The sequence below is a fragment of the Armigeres subalbatus genome, chromosome 2, assembly GCF_024139115.2.
Source record: "Armigeres subalbatus isolate Guangzhou_Male chromosome 2, GZ_Asu_2, whole genome shotgun sequence".
Lineage (NCBI taxonomy): Eukaryota > Metazoa > Arthropoda > Insecta > Diptera > Culicidae > Armigeres > Armigeres subalbatus.
The window spans coordinates 184284458-184310379 of NC_085140.1; the positions used below are offsets into that span (position 1 = coordinate 184284458).

Sequence of the window (25922 nt, forward strand, 5' to 3'; positions counted from 1 at the left end):
TTCCCAAGAGGCTCGAAATTCGCTTAGAAGCGACATTTCAAGACACTAAAAAGTGCCCTTTCAAGACTCTTAAAACACGCCACTCAACAGGCAAGGATGTCTCCTTTCAAGAGGCTTGGAAGCCTTCTCTTAAGGCCACTCCTAATGGAATCCCGATTTAGAAGTGCTCGCGTTTTCAACGGCACACCACTCAATACGAAACCAACGCACAACTGTCATTTTTATTTTTTCTGCTTTGCTGCGTCGCAGCATGCGTGAAATTATAAAAATTACAGTTGTGTGTTGCTTCCGTATTGAGTGGTGTGCCGTTGAAAACGCGAGCACTTCTAAATCTGGATTCCGTGAGGAGTGACCTTAAGAGGATCATAAGACTCCCTCAAATCCACATACAGAAGCCATATAATGAGGAACTCACTGAAATAAACAACGAAAATCGACCACTGTGCAATGCAATAATGTGTTTTATTACAGAATGAATCTGTTTTAACCATCTAGTGCCCAAGACCGCCTTTAGACGGTGTACTATGATTTTTTTTTGTATTGAAGCTTACACAACCTCACTTGATCAGTACAGTTGCTGATGAAGAATGTGTATAGCCGCCAGACATTCTAAATACTCGCGCTCCTCTAATGTGGACGTGTACTATACACATGTGGAAGTATTGGCTTGAGAAATGGATTGCGAGTGATTTGACTATGCGTCCAATTTGGGAATCTCGAGCTCGTTCAGTAGCCGCTAGGTTGCGAAGGCCGACGGAGGTCCTTCGTAGCTTAGTTGGTTAAAGCACCAGTCTAGTGTACTGTAGGGTCATGGGTTCGAGTCCCATCGAAGGGAAAGTGGTTACCTCCAATACATTTTCCAAATCAATATCTTCCACATAACGTACAGATTGAATCCATGGTTAAATGTGGTTTAAATTCAATTTTCAAAGTTCTGCATATTTATAAGAAAATATTGAAAATTGAGTAATATTTTGTTCCTTCGTGTCTTCGCCCGAATACCTTTGAAGAGTAAAATATGTGTAGTTTAGTTTTTTTCTACAACTAACCGTATTTAATAAAAGGTTATAGTGGTTAATGTTACACTCTAAAATATTTGTCCAACTTGTTACACGGAAAAAAAAGCCCTGAAAATTTTAAAATTGCAATAAGTAAGCATTTGATAGGAATTTTCAAACTTCAAATATGTTGAACAATCAAAAAAGATTTATCGATTCAAGAAATTATTTGATTGGATAAAAAACTTAAAAAACAAAATTCTAAAAAATCAAAATGTGAAATTGATAAAATCGCGAATTAAAAATTGTTAATGCCCAAACCGTGTTTAGATCGATTTTAGAAAGCAAAATAGTGATTTTGAGCGAAAACAAAAATTTGGGTTGTAGAGGGTTAATTATAATTTTCCCCCTTTGCCTTTTAGAGACATCTAGAATTAACCTAATCTATCCAATTCGTTCATGGTTAATTCTGAAATGTCTTCGAGTTTCGAGCTGTCTGGAGCTGATATGTTGTATCAGAAAGCCTCAATACTGCATTCAAGCTACTCTCTCAAATTTTATTTATCATTTTGCACCCGTTTGCTGAGACGTTTGTCGGAGAATATCAAAGCGACAAATCTTGCTCAGCGGAACGAACTGTGGTATATAATACTAGAGCATGGATTTCCGGCAAAGCTTATAAGGGTGATTCGTGCGACATTGGATGAGTTCAAATCGAGCGTCAGAATATCTGGTATGATATTCGATTCTTTCGTGACGTTAGATGGATTGAAGCAGAGAACGAGCAAACTGCAAGTAGGACTTGACCAGCTCAAATCTCGCAGCTTACAGACACGGACAAAACTAGTTCTGTACCCATCGTTTATTCGTCCAGTCACCCTGTACGACCATGACGAGGCATGGATATTAAAAATTGTAGATCATTGAATTCTCGGACTGTTTGAGCCGAAAATCTTCTTCTTCTTCATCAATGGCTCTACACACTTATTTTTTTTACCGGGATCTCAGCAAAATGTTGAACTTTTACCGAGAATCGCACAGCCGTGCCCCAGTAAACATGTTTTTTGCCGAGATTTCTGTCAAAATTGCTGATAATCAGCAAATAATTTGCCGAAGATCAGCTACCAAACGTCATTATTGCCGGAGTATCACTTATCTATTGTGCTGTCGCACGGCTATGCGGATTCTTGCAGAGTTGCAGAAATAAAAACTAAGTGTGTATATTCCAACTGCAACTAGACCTGCTTTTCAACTTAGTATTCTATTAGCATTTCCTCAGTTATTAATTGAAAGCTTTTCTTGAGCCGAAAATACTGCGTGCAATACTTGGCGGCTTGGTGGAAAATGGTGAATTGCGCAGACGCATCAATCACGAGTTATACCAACTAAAAATGCAGACATAGGCCGAATGATAAAATGAGTAACAATGACATGTAGTGCGTATGCCGTAAAGACCAATAAAAGTGGTGTGTAGCAGAGAACTTCGAAGAAGATGTCAGCTTCAGGGTAGACCCCGCACTCGCTGACTGTGTGTTATCGAGGAAGATGCGTGTGCGGCCGGTGTGCAGGGAGACTGGCGATTGGCGGACCAAGAACGAGCTTTCGGAATTTCTAAGGAAAATCTTTGGATTTCAACAAGAAATTTCCACTGGTAACTCTTCTTAGTTTTCTGTGTCCATTATACCGAACCAATTAGGGTGCCCGCAACCAAAATTCGGGTGAAAACTCATATGACAATTGTTATTAAATCTCAAAATACGCATTGGAACCTACTTTTTCAATAAAATAACTTATCACTTTTATCACCCTGAGAAAGGTTAAAAATAAATTTGGTGATAATTTTACGTATAAAAATTAGTTCGAGCGTTGTTTAAATTAGAAGTATCTATCTGGATTGGTATTTAACACAAAACATCGTGTAAATATAGCAAACAAATGACAGTTGTTAAAATGACAGCATTTGATTTTTGTCAAAAGATATGTGGTGGTGCCTACAACCGAAAAACTTCCTCTTTATTTTCGATTGGCAAATTGACTCCACAAACCTAGCGTTAATTAAATTAAGATTCTAAGACAAGTGTTGCGTCTATCGGCTGATTGGATCAATTATAATGAACAAAAAAACGAGATGTTTCGCTCTTATCGCCGTGCTCATAGGAAAATCCCAATTTGCATACAGCCATCGCTCTTAATGGCGCTTCTGTTTTGGCGGCGAATTCAGATAATCATCTCCTGTTTGTTTTCTATATTAGCTGATCATTATAATTACAGACCGGAGGTGCAATTATAAATAATTACTTCACACCCAATCACCTATGACGACTGCTCGCACCTCGCCGCCGCTATCATCGCTACCATTGCATTGTACAGGTGCCATCCCGAGCTTCTCCTACAGTTTTTGATCAGTCAGCCAGCAAGAGCCACACAGGCAGGTGAGGTGGAATAGAAGAAAGCAAACCAGACAAAAGAAGTAAAAGCATGAAATTTGATGATTTTTTTTCCATAAATGCGTTTCACTTTCGTTCGAATATCGCAGCCTCCGTTCCGCCACTTGCACTCTTCCGTTTGCGGCTTTTCGGGGGGCTAAAAGGTGGTCAAGACGTAATCTTTGCGAGTAGTGTGTCCATCAAAAAATAAATTCAAGAAGTGATAGACAAGTTTTATTCCAGCAACGATGGGGGTGGTGGCGGCCTGGCATTACCTCCCGCATCGGGTAAGGTCAGTAACAGTTGGGTGAGAAAAATCGGAAGCGAAACTTAGACCAGCTGATCTCTGTTCCATTCCGTGAAACTTGTCCGAGACTTCTGTTGCTAAATAATTCATTACCAAACTCGTTGTCTGATTGGTTGCGTGCGTGCCGCAGAGAACTAAAATGCAAGCCGGTCGTTGAACTCGCAGCAAGGTGATACAACATCAATAAATTTATCGAAAGTGAAACCTAATAAACGTATTTATGAAGTTTAAACGATTGTTCAGATCTAGGAATGGCCTACCAACGAGACTATCACTCCCATATTAGAAACCAATAAATTCATTGTCAATTGGATGAGATTAGACGGCACGTCGCATAACCTTGCCACAAAATCATTTAACTTTCCCCAGAAAACTGTCACCTAATTTCCATCGAACTTGTTGAACAATGCATTGCACTCAATCCCCAACTTGCATCTCATTAGTGGTCGCCCTGCATCATATGTGGATAGCTTCCTACACCTCCAATAGCGCAGCCGGCGCCAATTGACTCGAATGGGCGGTCGTAAATCACTAAACACCAGGCGAGAAACACTCACCCATCATAAAAATAAGTCCAAAACAAACCAAGTATCTGTCTGTTCATAGGGCTGATGAATCACTTCCGCACACCATTCGGATGGGACGGTCCTTCGGTGACTATCGGTGACTGTCTTAATGTTTATGGTTCAATCAGAAACATATGCGTGCCCCAACTCTACAAAGGTAGCTCTGAATTGGAAGAGCAATTTGGATCGGTCCCTCGCGTATCTTTATGCAAGCTGCAACATTTAGTGACATTTTCAGCAGCAGCAGCCCTACAAGACAATCCACTTTTCCTAGATCGTGGTTTATTACTGCTAACACGGGTTATAGCTTTTAGTTGTTTTAACAAAACTTTTATGAAGAAAGGTCGAGTGACAAAGGCATCTTATATTCATTTCACTTTCATTCGGGGCAGTTGAGTCATCTCGGTTTGTTGGTCTGCATAATAATTCCTATCTCAGTGTTAATTGATTTGATTATTTTTCATAGGAATTTTTTAGTTTTTTTAGTAAATCTCTTTAATAAAGAATAAAAAAAAATCTGGGCAAATTTTGAATGTTGGTACTCATAAAAAAAACTGTCGTCTTTCCGGTTAAATTTTCAAACTACCGCAGCTGTCAATTTCACTACCATTTTTTCTTTGCTGCTTGGCGTGGCATTCTTCATTGACAAGGTATTAGGTTTTCTTTCAGTGTGTTGTAGATTTTCAGGCTTCAGTAGAACTTGGACAGCTGCGGAAGAACTTTGCGGAAATCGCAGAATGGAAAATTTTGAAAAGAAACGCACTACATTTAGCTAGCGCGGCTGGAAATTCCTAATAAACCCTAATTATCCCAGTAAGAAAATGTAATGCCATTGAATAAGAAAATAGACGTCTATGATTCAAAGCTTTCGATTAATTGCTGCTTCAAGCTCCACAGTAAAGCATTTAAGTGCTTGCAAGCGTGCATACGAGATTTTAAATTGCAAGCAGGAATAAAGAGATCGTCATTCAAGATATGTGCAATTGGAGCTGCTTAACATACCCAAACAGATAACTGAATGAAATGCTACTCGCAAACATCAAAACCACCAAATACAAACAACACACCAACTATCGTATCGTACATCATCGCGCTTGCACCAGCTCGACGCCCGCCACAACGTCGTCGTCGTTTCTCATTTCTCATGCAGTTCTTTTTTTTGCGGAAACTATCTCTTCACCTGCCTCTGAGTTATGACAGCCGAACATGCAAACAATTTAGCAATAATTTTAGCCCCGAAAGATATAAATAATCTAAATGGCTCCTCCAACCATGCCGCGCGGTGCTTTCGCCCAATGCTCCGCAAAGTTTACTGCCGCCACATTCTAACCCCAACCCTGATGGCACACCACTGCTGCTGCTATGCGGCAAGGCAGGCAGCGCCAGAGTTGACGCAAACCTTCCCAGGACCCTACACACGGTGGACTGCCGTGAGCACGTGAGTTTCCATTTGCATTTACGATTGGTATAAATAGTGAAGGCGCGTAGCGTGAAAACGCCCTGTTACGGATCACGCGCCAAAGGCGGGCAGGTTTCTAAACACCAAATAAAGCGATGAACACTGAAGTGATGGTAAAACAGCTCGGCCGGCGAAACATCGTAATCGGAGACCTGAATAGCGGAAACACCAATCTAATAAATGCCTGTAGATTGGCTACTGATAAATACATAATCGGAGGACGGCTAGCGAGTAATAAAATGAATTGTAGATATTTAACAATATCCTTAGTGTCGAGTAAGGGTGTTCCATATGAATTTTGGACTTTCGTCTAGAATCTTGCATTTTTATCGATTTTACCTAAGAAGACACAGACGCTGGTAATATTCGGCTAGACAAATGGGATTTGTTCCACGAAAAGTAAAGTTGGAAAGTAGTTATTACACGTGGATTCGGTGTCACTCGCTCCATTTTGCCCCAATTTACCAAGCAACTTTAATGTTTATTGTGTTTTACTATGAACCTATAGGCCACGAAAAGAATCGAACAGTTTTGACGAGAAATTCCTTCATTTTAATTTCGACAGCAAACCCTTTTCAATTTCATCTAGAAATTTCTTAACATTTCCAATTTTCGCAGGAAGTTTCTTTACTTTCTACAGGGATTTCCAAAGAAAATTTTATTTTAATTTATGTGGAAGTTCAGCTAGTACTAATAAATGGTCAAATATCGAATTTACTTAACTATGTGATGCAGCTTTGTATTTCACCCTTAAGTTTAAAATAGGTGAAGGAATTTTCTGTTCTTGTTGGTATTACATTAAAATGACTAGATTTTTCTTGGGCCAATCCTGGACACCTTATGCATTATACCTATATTAAAAAATATCAGAAGAGTTATGTACAAGACACGACCGCACGATGTAAACCACCTAAAAAAGGTTCAGTGCATTCATATTTGAAGTACCTTCAGTCAATTACAAACTTCGGCTCCGAAAAGTTACACGCTAACTTTCACTTAATCAGTGACTGAGTAAAATTGTATTGCCCTCTCTTTTCTTCCCACGGAATTTTTACTCAAAACTATGAGTATTCCTGCTTTTGACGGAAATTGAGTAAACGGCAATACAATTTTACTCAGAAAAGAGACGGCAATTCACTGAGTGAATGAAAGTTAGAGTGTATTGCGTTAATGGTTGATATATGAAATGTATTGCGATTGGCATTGTAAAAGTTCATACTGTTTTCAATGTTTTGCCATTAGAATGTCAAAAGATGTAAAAAATGCTTCTTCTTCATTGAAATAACATCCTCCACTGTGGCATTGTCGCCTCGCAGCTTAGTAAGCTCTTTCACAGTTATTAAATGCGTGGTTTCTTAACCAACGTGGTAACTTAACGTGGTATTTGTATATCATATCACCTTTTCGGCTCAGTTTTTCCAAATGATCATATGCTGACCGATTTTGTAATTCGATCTTATGTTTTTATGCTCGAGGTTTATTGTTCGCTATAAGTTGTCGTAGCAAATTACGATAGGATGTCCGAAAAAAAACCATCCGGTTGAAATTTTGTGAAGTATTCACTCAGGAATCCGACTGGAATTCTGAACAGAATCCGTTTGGGATTGCAATTATAATTATAATTATATTATTAACCTTACAATTATAATATGAACTTGTTCGTGATTCTGAACAGAATTCCGGTCGAGATTCGGAGAAGAATCCTTTTGGAATTCGTTTGAAATTTTGAAAATAATCCGTTCATGATTCTGATTGAGATTCTGAACTGAATCTGTTTGTAGGTTCTGATCAAAATCTGTTTGCGATTCTGAAAAAATATACGAATGGAGTTCTGAACAAAATCCACAGTTGCTAGTCCACGTATTTTCTGGAGGTAATATTCCAGTAAAATTTCAGTTCAATTTCGCCATACCAAACTTATTTTAATAAATCAAGTATTCTTATCATGGAGATTATTATGATGGAGCAGTATATGACAACTGTATTTCAACCTTTAGTTTCTTTAAATCTGTGATTAAAAACATATTGGCTATTATCATAACCCGGGGCGATAACATCGAAGTTTATTTGCTGTCGGCCTACATAACATCCATGTATGAAGTTATGAATTTCTTGAATCATAATGATAAAATTATTCACGATAAAATAATTAGTGCTTCAACATCATAATGATGTGAGCTTGACAGATTTCCGAGTACACCAAAATATTGGGAATGTTTAAAAGCTTTTCCGGTCATATAATGCTAATCAATGGGCCACTTGTAGTGTATTCTCAGAAATCCCTCGCGGGACGCACTTTGGGGATCACTGCTCTATAGTATTTCAGTAGTTTTTGTCGAGCGGTCGTGTCCTGCAGAGTAAAGTGGAACAATAAGAGTGCGCGTGGGGTAAGATAAACTAGCAGCACTGCATCAGTTCGACAGGTATTCTGACCTATTATTGTCATGTGTAAATGTATTGTAAATGTAGGATTGCCAATCCGGAGATGGCGTGTTCTATTCTTGGTCCATTCTAGGATGTTTTCGGGTTGAAAACTTTCTCGACACCCTGGGTCAGGGCCGGATTTAGCCGGAAGGGGGCCCCGGGGCCGACGGTATGTGGGGCCCCAAAATGTACAAAAAAGGTTGGTTTTGGTACATAAGATTTGTGGGGGTCCGGGGCCACGCCCCCTCGGCCCCCCCATAAATCCGGCCCTGCCCTGGGTGTATCCATTGTACTTGACAAACAAGATACATAGGCATAGAAAAGCTTTCAATTAATAACTGAGGAAATGCTAATAGAATAAGGCTTGATCGCAACAAAATCTGAACACATAACTTTAAGAATAAAAATAAACTGCTGTTGGTTTATTTCGGTACGTTTTTCACTTCAAATGGCTTCATTCCTTATCAATGCTTCGATGTATGCACGAAACTTGGTGACATTTGAATTTTCTCAGAAATAATACGTGGCAAAAGATCTGGCATCCTCACTAGAATTTGTTTTGAGCACGTATCCTTATGGCGGCTTATAAAATACGTTTTTGTTCCACTCTCTGACGTTTTAGATATTGTCAAACAAGTATCGACAAATTTTAAAACGCTTTGAGCAGTGTTCACATGAAAACAAAATGTTTTAGTCAGTTTATGGATCGAGAGACCCGAATTTCAATTGCGACTGCACACAATTCTTTCCGAACCTGCAATTCCTTCGACGCCATTATTCACTACGTACTTGTAACTAGAGGTGTGCGCCGCCGCGCCACGCCGCCGCCGCCGACATTTTTGCATCGGCGCGCCGCCGTTTAAAATTTGTCACGCCACTGATCTATAATTTTCACGCCGATTCAAATTTGAAGAAGTCCACAAAATTTTCAGTAGAAATTCCGAAGATTCAGTGGAACTTCCGTATAATTTCCTGATAGATCTTTACAACATCACGTTGAAACTGAGAATGTTTCGTGAAGATACCAATGATTTCCATGAAAATTCCATACAATTTCTTGTTCAGATTTTGAAAAGCTCTCCGTAAAAACTAAGCAAAGCTTCGTGTGAAAAATTGCGAAGGATTTCTCGTTGAAATTTAAAAAAAATCTCATTGAAATTAAATGTCTGAATGGCAAAGAGTCGTTCGGCAGAAATCCATTGGCCGAATATGTTGTTCAAACGAAAAGACTTTTTTGTAGAAGTCTACCCGAAAAAAAATCGTTTGACCGAATATGGATCATTTGACCAAAAGTGCCAGAATTGTCATTTGGCAGAAAAAGCCGTTTGGCCCAAGAATGCCCTTTCAGCAATCTTACTTCCTTCTTTAAAAAGTGTCGTTCGGCTCAATTGATCATTTTTTCAAAAAGACGATCATCCGAATAGGTCATTTGACGACAATTCCATTTGGCCGGAAGGGTTGTTTTGCAGAAAAGACATTTTCGGTCCATATGACCATTCCTACCAAACAGCATTTTCGGTTAAATGATCTCTAAGCGATTTTTTTCGGCCAAATTAACATTTCGGCTGAATGTCCATTTTGTCTGTATGTCGCTTTCGGTCATACTACATTTTTGATCAAATTATTTTCGACCATAACAGTTTTGGATAAACGTTCAATTCGGCTTAATGGGATTTGGGTAAATAACTTTTGACTCAAAAACCAGTATCGACTTGAAAAATAAAGGTTACTTAATTTCGTTCGAAGTCGTTTGATAAAAAGGCCTTTTCAACGTAAATGTCATTAGGCCAAACGGATAGATATTTTTGACTAATTTACTAAATAATTTTTTAAATTTTGTCCAACGTTTCGTTGCTCTTTGTTAAGTATGATGGGTGCTCAACAACTGCAAATTACCCGTTTGTATATTTTATGCTATTTTGAAGAAAATAAACATTTTTCAACATTTTTAATTTTTTTTCTCTATGCAATTAATTTGTTACGCGTAACAATATTCCGAAAGACACCCACCCCCCATATTGTGCATAATAAATTGTAACAAAAATTAAACAAACCCCACCCCCTATTGCGTTACATTATATTTGAACAGACCCTTATTGCCATTTGGCCGTATAACCTGTAGCCCCAAATGATATTTTTGGCCAAATGACCAATTCTGTCAAACGACCATTTCGCCCAAACGGCATTTTTGGGCTGATGACATATTCGGCCAAACGACCTGTTAGGGCAAACAACTTTTTCGGCCAATTTACCAGTTCGGCCGTATGTCGCTTTTCGCCAATGGAATTTCCCAAGAATTTCTTTTGGACAATACGCGCGACTACAAAGCAAGACCATGCTGAGGGTGGCTGGGTTCGATTCCCGGTGTCGGTCTGGGCAATTTTTGGATTGGAAATTGTCTCGACTTCCCTGGGCATAAAAGTATCATCGTGTTAGCCTCATGATATACAAATGCAAAAATGGTAACTTGGCTTAGAAACCTCGCAGTTAATAACTGTGGAAGTGCTTAATGAACACTAAGCTGCGAGGCGGCTCTGTCCCAGTGTGGGGATGTAATGCCAATAAGAAGAAGAAGATGTTTTCGTTTCAGTTAGCGAATGCCGTTCGATAACCGCGATGCATTCTTGTCGTCAAACAATTGTCTGGCGACGTCCGACGCATTAGAAGTGCACCTGATTGTACAGCGCAATTCAGATTATAGACTTTTACATCGTTTTGAAGTTCAGCTGTCTGTTAACTGCAACCGATGTAACTATTGAATTGCAGTTGAAAGCATTGCAGTTAAATTACCTTCGGTTATCGAACGTCTACTGTAGAAAGAATTTTTAATAGAAATCCAATAATTTCGAACAATTTTCCGTTGAAATCCAAAGATTTTTTTTATTGAAATCTACATTTTGAACAATCCTCCGTAGAAAATTCTTAAGAAGTTTATATAGGGAGAATTTCTCGTGAAAATTCCAGAAAATTTTCCTTAGAGCCTCTCGTGAAAATTCTTAAGAATTTGCTGTTTTATCGTTGGCCATGCCAAACTAGCCGTCCTAATTATTCTAGACTGAGATAGTCAACCTGAAAACAACCATTCTACCAGCCACACTCTCCTGCAATTATGAAGCTTTTTATGCAAATTTCGAACAATACTCAACAGAAACTTTACGTGAATTTCCAAAGAATTTCCTGTAGTCTCCTGAAGTTTCCCATTTTATGGTTAAATTCCAAATAATTTTATTCAGAAACTTCAAATATTTCTTGAAACTTTAAAGTAGTTCCCATGGAAATTTTGGGAAAGCTTATAGAATTTTCTGGAGCAGTTCATTAGATTTTTCATGCGAAATTCAAAAGATTCTTCCTTTAATGTCTTGAAAATATCCCAAAAAAATGCAAAAAAAAATTTAAGAAACGTAATAAAAAAAATCGTCACGCCGATTCACGCCGCCGCCGTCGCCGCCGGCTTATATGGCTTTCCGCGTGACGCCTGAAACGCCGCCGCCGACGACGAATATCGGACCGGCGCACACCTCTACTTGTAACACTTATAAGAAATATATTTTCAGAAAGTACAGACATACATTCATCAATCTACGAAATATTTCACTCGTTATACGTGTTTGAAGGTGTCCAGATTTTGTCGCGTACAAGCCTTACTAGAAATGTAAGCGATTTGAATAAATAACAAGGAAAATATGTAGTTAGCTAATTTTCTGATTGTTTTGCTAAAAATAATTGCAGGGTGACCACTTAACTTTCATTTTAAATTTTCCGCATATTTCCCGACATTAACCCGATATTTTTGTTAACTCCCGATATAATTTTGAAGATTTCAAATAAACAAGTCCTTTTAATTGACGATTCCTGTCATACGTTTATTCAGTTTCATTGTCTAAGTCAATTCTTTGACTAATTTAAGGTAAGTAGGGATTTGAGTCCCTCTAAAACACGTAGATTCTTTTCCGCAAATTCCATATCAATTTGTCCATTTCTAAACATGTGATGTGAATAGACATTTTTGCGTCTGGCAATATTTTGAAAACCAAGCCCAACTCCTTCAAATTTCAAAGATGAGAGAGCCTACAGCTGAAAATCTTTGTTATCTTTATTATAGAGATTTGCAGCACTAAACTGGCTCCTCTCTAAAACTGCAAATGATTTTAATAAAAATAATAATAATAATAACCTTCGTATTTTTCATTGCTTGTAACCTTTCTCTATTTTTTTCCGCAATCTATTTTCAGTTCTTGAGACTTATTTTACTCTGACCAGTGATGTATTATTGATTTGTTTATTTCTACTACTATTACTACATTGCAGATCTTATGATGGCACCATACTTTATTTTTTATGCCAGTCCTTCCCTCATCCTTATGCTGGTATATGATCAAACACTGATCTTTGATATAAAGTGCTTCTCCTGTATAGCGTTACCATGTGATAAAATTAAGATATTGACGACGAATGATCAGATATTGTTGAGATGTGTGCCTAGAATTGAACATGATTGGATATACTCGACTACTGTTGACAAGTCTGCAGACAAAACTCGAATCACTTTCAAGCAAATATCGATCAAGCATCTTTTTCAGGAATCCACAAGCTGCAACGAAATGATAATTAGCTTTTTCGTAGACTCTCGGAGATATTCTTGGTCTTAGAAACCTGCCGAAGCATAGGTGGCATGTTGCTTTCCATCATCATTACCGAGAAGAGCTCTTGACTCGGCAATTCTGGTTTCATTTTCATTATAGATTTGACAAAGCAGATAGTTCCTCAAATAGTATCAAGCGTTACGTGGAAAAACATATACATTTAAATAATAAACAATGTTTCTCTTGGGGAAGGGTCGTTTGGCCGAAACCCATCCGGCCGAAACAAACCATTAAGCCGAAAGTTATTTGGCCGAAAGACGTCCCACTTCTCATGCCTCACTTATTACTTATCGCTGTAAAAAGTAAGAAGCGTAAAGTGAGTAGTGAGACGTCTCACTACTCACTTTACGCTCTTTATTTTCTACAGTGAAAAGTGACTAATGAGGAGTGAGAAGTGAGTCGTCTCGCTTCTCATTCCTCATTTATCACTCCTTGCTGTAAAAAGTGAGAAGCACGAAGTGAGTAGTGGAACGTCTCACCATTCACTTCGCACTCCACATTTGTGACTTAGGACTTACGTCTTTCTTTACTATTCAGGGTGTCATTTAGATTTTTGGAAATCGAGAGCGTTACGCTGAAAGAAAAGACTTTGAACGTTACTAGCGCCTTATCGACTCGCACATTTTGCCAAAGTCTGAAATTTTATTAATAGTATTTCTAAACTTTAATTACTATCATCAATAAGATATCTATAAGTGCGAGAGAAAATAAGGACTTAATAGTTAGAAACAAAGCAATTCTAATTATGTATTTAAATATAAGTTTTATTTCCAGAAGTTTTGAATAAACAAATCGCTAATAATTCTACACTGCATGGAAGTTGTCGTTTCCAATATCTATACCTATAATCAAACTCCATAGAACCAAAAGTTAAAAGTTAAACGTAAATACGTTACGTTTATACAAGCCTACGTCTACTTGCGGTTATGTTAAAAACATTTCTCGTAGCTCGTTTTTACAGTGAGAAGTGAGAAATGAGGAATGAGAACTGAGGAGTCTCTCTTCTTACTCCAAATTTATCACTTTTCAAATGACCTATTCGGCCAAATGTCCTTTTGGCCAAATTACCTTTTCGGCCAAACGACCCTTTCGGCCAAACGACCCTTTCTGCCAAATGACCCATTCGGCCAATTAATCCTTTCAGCCAATTGACCCTTTCAGCATAATGACCCTTTCGGCCAAATGACGCTTTCGGCTAAATGACGCTTTCGGCAAAATGACCCTTTCGGAAAAACGACCCTTTCGGCCAAATGGTATATTCGTCCAAACAACTTTCGGCCTAGTGGCATTCGGCCAAATAGGTTTCGGCCAAATAACCGTTCCCCGTTTTTTTTTTCATGTTTTACACTTGAATAGTTATACATGATGACTTTTTCCCGATTTTTGTATAATTTCAAGAAATTCCTGACTTTTCCTCGCATTTCCCGCATAGGCTTTCAAATCCCGCATATTTCCCCCATTTTCCGACTCACGATTTTTCGATAAAATATTGTATAAAGTACTTTCTGCTTCATCTTCTTATTGGCATTACATCCCCACACTAGGACAGAGCCGCCTCGCAGCTTAGTGTTCTTTAAGCACTTCCACAGTTATTAACTACGATGTTTCTAAGCCAAGTTACCATTTTTGCATTCGTATATCATGAGGCTAACACGATGATACTTTCATGTGCAGGGAAGTCGAGACAATTTCCATTCCGAAAATTGTCTAGACCGGCATCGGGAATCGAACCCAGTCACCCTCAGCATGGTCTTGCTTTGTAGCCGCGCATCTTACCGCACCTAAACCATTGACTGAATAAATTTAGAGCTGTGGGGTAATCTTGGTAATAAAAACTAAAACGCAATAGGGGAAGATCCATTAATTACGTGATGGAACGCCATGCTTAACTTTCACAAAATCATCATTTTATTGAAGTAGTATAGTTTACTCAAATTTTGAAAGGCATAATCACCGCTAGCTTGAGCTTGAGCTTGATTGACTGCTCGTAGTTGCTACTCCATTATGACCAGATCAGCTGTTCTTGCACAGGGAACCAACAGATGTTTGCTTGGGACTAGCACACATCTTCAATGTACAAGTACTGGTGATCTCATTTGTTAGGTCATACTGGCGCCTGCCACGTCAGAATGCAAGTCAATGTAGGGAAGGGGGAGGAAATGATGATGCAATCACTCGCCCACTGCAAGCCGAATATACCTCTGCACTTGCCACGAGTTCATGCGGAATTTGTTGGAATTTTCGGATTAGGTTCGAGAGGCAGAAGTCCGTCTTGGTTAACGAGCTGCCAATGTGATAGATAGGAGAAGGTAACTGATCGAATTTCTAACTGGATGTAGGAAACGAGCTTCATAAGTTCATTTCCGATTCTAGCAGATTACTGTTAGAATACTCAAGTTGAAGGTATAGGAATAGTAATGTAAACGGTATGGAAGTCCATTTCCAGTTCTAGCGATTGTTAGAACATGAGAAATAAAGAGAAAGATACAAAGTAGGAGAATGGAACGGACCTGGGATTTAACCCACGACCTCCTGCGTATGAGGCAGAAGCAGTAGCCATATGACTACCAAGCCCGCTATTGAAAGGCATAATCACCGCTAGGTGGATTAATTAGGGTTTTTTTTTAAAGGGATGAAAAACTCTGCAAGGTATCTTCCTCAGGAAGTTCCTCCAAAAATTCCTCAGGAAGTTCCTTCTTGAATTCCTCTGGATATTAATCCGGGAATATCTTCTCAAATTCCTCTGGGAATTCCTTCTTAAGTTCCTCCAAGAATTCCTCCGGAAGTTCCACTAGGAATTCCTTCGGAGAAGCTTCTCCAGCAATTTCTTAGAAAGTTTCTTCAAGATTTCCTCCGGAAGCTGCCCCACGAGTTCTTCCAAAAGCTATTCCAAGAATTCCTCCGGATCACTTCCAGGAAATCTTCTATGAATTCCTCAGGAAGCTTCTCGACGAGTTTCTTTGGAGGTATCTCCAGGAGATCCTCAGGAAGCTCCTCCAGGATTTTTTTTTAAATTCCTCCTGGGATTCCTCCGAAGCTCCTCCGGATGTTCCTCTAGGATTTCCTCCGAAAGTTTTCCAGGAATTTCTTCGGAAGTTTCTCCAGATTTCTCCCGGAAGTTCATCCAAGAATTTCTCCAAAAAATCCTCCAGGTATTCCTTAGCAAGCTTCTCCACAAGTTCATTTGGAAGTTTCTCCAGGAATTCCTTAAACAGCTTCCCCACGAGTTCCTCTGGAAGTTCGTCCAGGAATTCATCCGAAGGTTCCCTCAAGAATTAAGTCGGAAGATCCTCCAGGAATTCTTCCGCAAGTTTTTTCAGGAATCTATCTGGAAGTCCTTACAGGCAATTAACCGGAAAATTATTCAGCAATTCCTCCGGAAATTTCTCCCCCGGAAGTTCCTCCACAAATTTAACGGGGAATTCCTTTTAAAAAATCATGTCTACGTCCTTAGAAATCACTCAAAAAAAATCATGGGAATCCTTACCGAAACTATCGCTGAAATTTCTTCAGAAATTCCTCCAATACCTCTTCATAAATTATTACGACAGCTATACACAAATTACTTCAAGAAATCTCCAGAGTATTCCTCTGAATCCTTTTCGAAATTCACATGAAGTTCCCGTAAACACGCATCGCACCCACTCTTCGAGAATTCTTTCGGGTAATCTTGCGCACCAGAAAATCGTTTAAGAGTTATCGATCCACAAAGTTCCAGAAAAAATCTTTTTAAATTTTCTGAAAACTCTTCCAGAAAACATACCAGAATCCGAAAATATATGTGGAAATAATTAAAGAAATTCTTCTCGCTATACCCATGAAAATTTCTCCAGCTATATTTGCAGAAAGTTGGTTGAAAATTTCTCCCGGTATTTCACCAAAATTTTGCCCAGAAAACCCGTAACAGTTTTCCTTATGGCATATTGGTATAAAATAACCCTGGACATTCTCTCAGAAAATCTCTTGCAGAAGTTACCTTGGAAAGATATCTTCCAGAAATTCTAAAATGACTTCTTTTCCCAAAAGGAATTCACGATGGATTTTTTTGTGGAAATATCCGAAGAAGTTCAGTTCAGATTTCATGACTCAATTCCGGGAAGATTTCTTGAAGACGACAGAAGAAATTCCTGGTTTGAATTCTTGAAAAGGTAGGATTTTCCGAAGGACTTCCAGTGAATATTTATGAAGGAATTCCAAAAAGAGTTTCTGAATACATTCAAAAAAAAATTCTAGAAGTTAAAACATTTTCTAAGAAAGTCCACATTTGTTTTAATTACACAATCGAAAAAAAATTCTAATCAGCCCAAAATACTAAAGGAATTCTGGGAATTTCCGCAGTGTTCTAGGAGCAATTTCTTAATTTCCTGAAAAACAATCCTCACGCCTTCTAAAAGATTGAATGTCAAGTGAATTTCTTAGAAAAAATATGTTCAGTTTGACCGAGAATACGTTGTGTAGTAAGTATAGTCCTTCAAATGCCAAAATCCAATCCAATACGTACAGAAAATCAAAAATCTACGATTTTTTTAGGAAAAACATTCAAAAAATCAAAGAGCACCTTTCTATATTTTTTATCAAGCCAAGTTTAAATAAAAGCCAAAGGAATAAATTCCCCTCGAACATTTTAAAATTCGATATTCGAAAATAATCTAAAAAATTTATAATAATAACAACAACAATATGCAGACTATCACACGTTAGTAAAGTTATGTTTCTCAGAGACTGTGTGCAAAAACCGCAAAACAATATTTCTGTTTTGTCGCTTTACATCGGAGATGAGAAAAGGGATCAACTCTCCTCAGTCTGCCCTATTGGGAAATTAATTTTCCCCACATGTGTTATCACTGACGTCCCTAGTTTCTTCAACCAGCATAGTTTTTATAAAACAGAGCAAATTTTTAAGTTTTTAGTTTCCATCTGAGTGAAGTTGTCCACCCGTCGCGACCAAATTACATATCCGAGGAAGGGGCTCACTGAATGCAACTTTTTGCGAGCAAATTAGTTCAAGGCAAGTGCCTGAAAACCTTTACATTTTGCATACGCTTTGAGTATGAAAATAGTATTTTGGCCATAACTTTTGAGCCCATAGTTCATAGATTTATTTTGCCTTTTTCATTAGGAATAACTAAATTATTATTGCGGGCCCTTCTTAACCGTGCGGTAAGATGCACGGCTTCAAAGCAAGACCATGCTGAGGGTGGCTGGGTTCGATTCCCAGTGCCAGTCTAGGAAATTTTCGGATTGGAAATTTTCTCGACTTGCCTGCGCATAAAAGTATCATCGTGTTAGCCTCACGATAAACGAATGAAAAAATGGTAATTTGGCTTAGAAACTTTGAAGTTATTAACTGTGGAAGTGCTTTATGAACACTTAGCTGCGAACCGGCAATATCTCAGTGGTGTATGTAATGCCAATGAAAAAGAAGAAGAAAGTATCATTGATATAAATGAAGATTTTAAATTTGCTGTCTGTGAAGTGCAACTCACCTACCAATGTGACCTGTTACAAAACCTTTCAATCTCCATCTTGGCAAAATCTACCCTACAAGCATCTTTTGTTATTCCTCCATCCCGCTTGGGTAGGTTGCGATTTAAATGGAAAAGCTTATCTGCCGCGCTTTGTCACTGCCAACATTTTCCGCACCAGATAAGCGTAAAGCAAAACAACGACAAAAACATGGCTACCGAGCAGATTTTCCGTCGCCTCTGTATTGTTGTTTTCTGGCGCGCGGGGACGTGACGTAGTGTCCCGGCTCTTCGGACCAACCGACCGACCCATCGGACCAGATGATCAGTACCCGAACACCACACCGGGAAGAATCGTGACAATTGGTGGGTCCTCCTGAGTTCGAATTCAAACAACACCGCAGCAAGAAAAAAACAGTGCTTTTGCTTTCGGTTAACTTCTTGAAGAGCTCTTCGAGGCAGCCAGCCAGCGGTGGCGGCAAGCTCAAAACAATAAGAATTTCGCTTTCAAAGGTCTCCCCGGTTGGGCCAAAGTTGCTGGCGAAAACTTTCCCATAGAACTCGATCGATTACATCACAGCTGGTGGCGACCGCCAGTCTCCCTTCCAGCTGACTTCTGAATCACGCAGTTGACTTTTGTTCGCGATTGCCGCCGCTGCAGGTCCTGCCTGAGCCTTACATTCAGGAAGCATTCCAGCAACGATTGGCTGGCTGGATGGAATGGCGAGAAAGGTTAAAACGATTCAATGGAGCGAGCGTGGGTGCGGGTGGGAAGCCCTATTCCAAAATTTGCATAAAAACCTGCAACTAATCTAGTTTTTTTTTTCGTAGATTGCTCAAGCTTAATGGATGCTGATGCTGATGTTGTTGAGTGGTTTCAGCTGGGCTGGAGAAATTTAACAGTTCGGTTGGTGCAATATAACGAAACTCAGTCACCACGAATTATGCTAATTTTCGGCTGATGTCGATAGCCGCTGGGGACTGTTGTTTCTTCTTTTGAGCGCCGCACAATTGCCGACACTATGTCATGACTGTTGCAAAATAGCCAATTCTCAGGAAATTAATCTACAAAGGAATCAAACATGGAATCAATTCAACTTAAAGCTTTATGATGTAATAAGAATGGAACCATAGAATAAGATATACATTGCAGTATTATACCAATGAAAATGCAAAAAGTTAATGTACAAATTGAGTGTAAATATATCTTCTTGATTCATTGTGTTAAAACTAGCTTTTTGGTATTTATTAAGAAGATATCTTTGACGTGTTAAAGAGGTTTTCTTGCAGGATATCTATTGTCAAATTCTTCTCAACACAGCAGCTTCTCGACAGACTCGAATATTTTTTTAAAGAGTCTTTAATAAAAAAAATGAATAAACACAGCAGTTTGAAGTTTGAAATGTTCTAAGAAGGACTATGATTTTCAAACGACCTTATTATCTTTAAGTGACTTCTAAGCTTAGTATTAAATCTTCCATGATGAAACAGAAACAAGTAACAGGCTGTTCTACCGTGTACCTTCGGCTACGACTATGCTTCATTGCTTTAAATCATAGCCAAAACCAATTCATTCTACAAGAGAAAAAACGAAAACTCCTCAGGAGAGCCATAGATCACTCGGTCTAAAGCGAGTCCAACAAACGACGTTTTACTTAGGCAGGCCGGGCTTCGGAGGTTTTTGTTTTGTTTTATGGTAGCATACATGCTGAGGCTCCCGCCAGCTGAACGGCCACCACCACCGTCGACCGGAACCGGGTGATTCTCTCCGCTCAGCTGACTCCCGTGGCTGTGCTGTCAAAGCAGCCTCGCAACCGATAGTCATGAATCAAGACAAGACCCCTTTGCGGGCGAGCTGGCCATCTGTAGAGGCATTTCGCGAAACAAAACTAAAAACTCTGTCTGGCCACACCAGGTCTTAACTGTTGCCGCGGTCGTCTTCAGTAGTCGCTATTTATGGCTAAAGACAATAGGGGAGACCCCATATGGCACCCGGTGCGGCAAGGTTCGCGTAACCCCAACCAACGGCATATTATTGGCTTCGAGGTGGCTTTATGATGGGAAAATATATATTTGCGACAAATAAAAATAATAACGCCACAGATTACAAGATTTTGAAATGGAAAGGAATGTGGCTCGGCTGGTTTCGTATGGCCGTACAGCTCGGAAAAGTATAAATTTCAACAACGACCATGGCGTTGTGGGAGATCATATCACATAGTGGGCACAAAGGAGAAACAGTATTATCCATTATGCGAGATTTTGCTAATAGTACAATTGAAACAGAAAACTATGAACATAAATATTCGTTTTATGAAATTTCCAACTGGAAAATTAAAAAATAGACATACAATTAAAAATAGACGTAAGACGGTTAAATAGATAGCGGCCGATGTCCAATGCTCATGTCCTTTTGACTTCAGGAACACTGAAAGATACATCTCCGAGTGTTTGTTATTACATTAGCGGGCGTATTATTTCTAGTTATACTTGCAATCCTGTCAATATCAACATTTGACAACCGCACGCTGATTGATGGTCCAATTCCCTGTAGGTCTGCTCCAAGAGGCATGTGCCCTCGCCCTAGGAACATTTTGATAAGACTTTCACTTTTCCTCGGCAACATCCTCCCTCCAACAGGCTCAAAACAGCCGAATAATGGCGATGATGACCGCCACAAATTTGACTAAACAAAACACATCTATCAAAGCACGCGATACCTACCCATAACCAAGTCAACTGACAACTGACCGGAGTCGCGTCGCGTAGTCGTCGTCGACCCACCCAGGAGTTTCACTTTCGTTGTCCGAAGCTACCAATTTCGATCGCCTTTATCGGGAACGCGGTTTTTGTCTTACCGGGGGGAAGAGACGGCAGATGCCAGAACTGGACAATGATGCTCACCTGGAAGAGACGCACGAGAGAGAAAGGAAGAAATGGTTCATCAGATAACTAATCAAATTATGGTCCAACAATAGAGAGAGGCTGTATACATAGCGTTGTGATGATTTGACGGCAAATACGCCCACAAAGAAAGCGAAGTTGTCCGAAATCGTTTGTTGACCTACGGCGCATGAGATGCTAGGTATTTGATCTGATTGTTGTCCTGGTGGACGTAAATTTATGAGGATTTGTATCCAACTTCAATTAACGAATTTGACATGATTAGTAAATTCTAGACCAACATTTGAAAAGGGCGTAACAGCCAAAATTTATTCCTTCTGATTCTTTGTCTACATATATAGCTATATATGTGGACAAAGAATCAGAATAATTTTTGGCTGTTATGCCCTTTTCAAATGTTGGTCTAGAATTATTATGAACATTTTCCCGGCGATTTAAGAATCCTGTTGAATTTCGTACCGATATAAATGTACTGTAAGTCACTTTGTGATTGATATAATCATTTGTATGTTGAAGAGTAAAACATTTTTAAATTCAAGGACAGTAACATTTGTTAAGCTGCGGAATCAACATAAAGCCTTTTGTTCTGAGATTTTCTACAAATAATGTTTTTCTTACCGCCAAAGCCATATGTACATATTTTTTCAGCGATGTTGATTTGTCTGATATCCTGAAGAAAGGATCTATTACCATGATAGCCTTCCAGAAGGGCATGTCTATGGTTGTCAAATGGGAGTGCTAGCGGCAAAAGAAGTGCAATGCCACGCAGAGAACCAACTTTTCGAGATCTTGGTATACCATTCCAACATCCGAGATTTTGCTATTTTTTCAACAATTACTGTATTTGTAGATCTATATGAGGCGTACAAAAAAACTAGGAACATTATCCGTCCCTCGTAATCGGGCCAGCTCCGGAGGAAGGGATTTGGCCATTGGTTTTAAAACAACCATTGCCATCTATTGCCGAGCATCTAGTATAAACTTGGAGAACACCGAAATGCAAAACATCAAGCCTGTGTAAGCATACGGAAGAATCAAAACAGTGCAATTCTTCAGCAAGATCTCGAAGTAGAACACTGCAGCATCTTAGGACCGGATTCTCTCACATGGTGAGCAGTTCCGAAGCTTATACAGTACTCGACGTCCTCTTCACCAACATGGACAATAACATTCTCATGCCGACGGTCTATCTATTAGGAACTCAGCTTGAACCAGACGAAGCTATCATGTCATAGTACCAAGTCGGCTACAAGTTTATACACGAGACGTCCGAAACCGATCGTCAGCTCTGCATTTCCTCTTCTTTCAGATAAGTGATATTTTCGCAATGGAGGGGCTTACGCCATCAGCACGGATATGGAAACCAAAGACATATGTTGACTATTCTTGTTCAATGCCGCATCACATATAAAATGAAGCACTGATTTTATGGATGTGATCCAACGGACACCGTGTCTTGGAGCCTTGAAAAGATTGATATTAGAACCACAGCCGTGAATATCGACCATAACCAAGGAATGTAAAATAACAACATTGCCAATGACAACAACATTGTCCTCTCTTGTAAATGTTGGGACAAACTCAACTCGCAATACGCGTTTGTCCTAAACTGCAACAGAATAGGACAATTATCGCCTGCCACGCATTTTGAGAAGTAGTCGGTTTCCGAAGATGACTTTTTTTTAGCTTTTTTGTTTGATGAGAACATGATCCAAATATTGATGATAAAAAGCAAATTAAAGAAAGGCTAGTCCTAACTACGGCACACAATGTTCAAATGTCCTGGCCATTTTAGGCTAGTCTATCGGCAGTATAGTAGGGAGATAGTAGGTACGGGTTCAGCCTTGCCAAACTGAACTACCAGGTAGCTCCAACTGAATACATTAAGAAAAGAGAGACATTCGATACTATTGATCGTCATTTCATCCTGGAAGTCATCTCGCTGGCAAGATAACATTACTAACAGGTGGTCTCATAGGTATGCGACGCCCAAACCATTAATACACTTACTAAAGAGTTGACCCGACTGCGTTACGCCAAATGACGATAATACCAGCCTTCTGATGTGCATTTCTCAGGACTGATTACGATGACTTAACCCATTGAGGTCAAAATATAAGTAGGGTAAGGCGGAGCCCCATCCTACCCTATTTTTAGTGCTTTTTCTGTCAGTTCTTATCCATTCTCGAAGATTACATAATCTGAAATACCAAGCCACATCGTATCAAACCGTTTATCCCACTAGACAACAGAATGATCAACGGATTGCTTGACTACTTCTGCTGAGATAGACCAGCACTTCAAGGGATACGGAACCAAATAAAGTTTGACGGGCTGAGATGGAATTTCTAAAAAAAAAGTTGCTTTGGAGAGACGTTGATTTGGTTCAGAGCACGCTGCTTTATATCTGAACAGCAGGTACCTAAAGATAATTAAATAAAATTTAAAGATTGTAGGCATGAACAATGTTTAAAGGAAAATCAAAAGTAATATAAAGCTAAATATATTAAATTTATTTACAGAATATTCATTTTTACTAAGAATGCGTCTTTGCTCTCCACACGGATACAGAGGAACAGTTCTCAAGTCGAAAAAATGAACGCGTCTCAAAAAATGATAGAATTTTAATAGCTAATAAGTTGCAAATTTTTCAACCGATTTTCAATTTTTTGCCACGGATCGAAATTTTCCTAAAAATCGATATGATCGATTTTCAATAGAAATTTTTTGATATGTCCATTCTATGTACATGAATACTATTTCCACCCATCCAACTATCGCATGTATGATTTCACTTTACCCGATGTCGGAGAAAATGAAGCTTGATAAATATGCCATCAATGCTCATGCATCATCCTCTAATCAGAGTTTTGATACCGCCAACGGTGACAATGGCTGGAGGGTGAGAATGGGTCATCGCTCTCACCGGCAGTCTGGAGGTCGTAGAGCAAAATCGTTCAAAAAGGTCTCTTATATTGTAGTTTTCCTGCCCTCAGATACATTCAATCTATTCTATAAGCATTCTAAGTAGTTGGAACAGTGACCCATTCTCATCCCCATTTGACCCATTGTCACCCCCGACGAAGGAATGATTTTTTTTTTGAATAATATGTTGCATTTTTTCCATAAATAACTAATCTAAATGAAGTATTGACAACTACTCTACGGACAGTCCCCCCCAAACTTAAATTTTTAAATTGTCGTTTGTAGATGTATAATGTAAATATGTCGGATTGGTACCGCTTTTGACGGTTCGATTGGAAACAAGATGGCGTCTTCGCCTGTCTCTTATTCTAGTACACTGAGGTCGCTTTTTACGCAGTTTGTTTTGTTAATTTCTAGCCTTCGAATCTATTAAAACGTTGAGTTGACTTCACGAAAAATCCATAAAAAATCGAAGAAAAATCAATTGACATTTAATAACTATTAAAATCGAGGTTAACTTAAAAATTGATATAATCCATCCGCATAAAAAGTATTTCTAATCGGAATTCTGAGGAGATTAAAGTAGGCTTTGCGCGTGGTACGTTGTGTTGTGTTTTTGACAGCGATTTTTTTATTTGGTTTGGCTGGGGCTACGCCACCTTGAACCAGGGGCCTCATTGCGCATCTATTTCGATAGCTCTTTCGTATAACAGTTTGCATGTTTTGCTCGTTTCGAGTCGAGGTGCGCAACGCCACCCAGGATTATTCGCCACAACGCCACCCGGTCTAATGGGGCTTATTTTAAGTAAAAGTGCTTTGGACTCGTTGTTAGTATCCAGGCAGTCTGAAATGGGTCACTTAAGCTGCAGTAAAGCTAAACCCTTTTTACTCCCGGACCAAATCTGAATAATACAGACAGCGTTCTTTCATTATACCACTACCGGCCAGTGAGGTTAAGATTGAATACGAACAAATTTTGAAAGGAATTTCTGAAATATCTTCATTTCTAAAGAAACTGTTGAAAGAATTTATCGACATTCTCAAATTTCTCCAAGAATTTTTTCGAACATTTCTTTCAAAAATCCTTTAGAATTTACTCCAGAATTAATATAAAAATTCCTTTGAAGAAGGAATTCTAAGATTTTTTTCGGAATTTCTCTCGGGAATTCTTTAAGATCATCTTCCGAGAATTCCTAGAATTCCTAGAATTTCTAGAAAAACTTAAGAGAACACGTCAAATCCTTGAGAAATTCCTTCGGAAATACCTCTGTGACAAACCTTTAAAAAAATCGAGAATGTGTATGGAAAAGCCTTAGGGACATTCCGCGGGAATTTCATTTAGCAGTTCTTCTTCAAATTCCTCTTGATCATCAGTGATTCTTTTAGGAATTCTTTGAAAAATTTCCCAAGAATTTCTATAGAAATCGCTTAAGACATTCCTTCGAGAATACATTCAGAAATTTGTTCAGAAATTTCTTTAGGAATTTCATCAAGATAATTTTCGAGAATTCTTTTAAAAACGAAAACGTTTGGAAATCTCTTCAGCTTCTCTTTTATTTTCCTCCTGGAATACCTTTAAAAAAAATTCCAGGAATAATTTAGAAAATTCCGCAAAAAATGTCTTTGCATACTCATTTAGTGATTCTGCGGAAATTTCTACAGAAATTCCTCCGGAAGTTTCTCCAGGAGTTCCTTTGAAACTTATTTCAAGAAAATCATACATTTTGAAAGGAAGATTTAAAAGAGTTATCAAAGGAATTGGAGGAGGAACTCCAAATGGATTTCTCGAAAAAATACCACATTTC

At 38.9% G+C, this 25922-nt stretch overlaps 1 protein-coding gene and 1 non-coding gene across 3 annotated transcripts in view; one reads left to right on the top strand and one right to left on the bottom strand.

Moving 5' to 3' along the window:
- LOC134211362 (uncharacterized) overlaps nt 1-25922 on the bottom strand; it is a 712214-nt gene that overhangs the window by 23694 nt on the left and 662598 nt on the right. The window lies entirely within an intron of this gene.
- On the top strand, nt 761-836 carry Trnat-agu (transfer RNA threonine (anticodon AGU)). The gene has a single exon. It is a non-coding gene; the product is annotated as a tRNA-Thr (tRNA).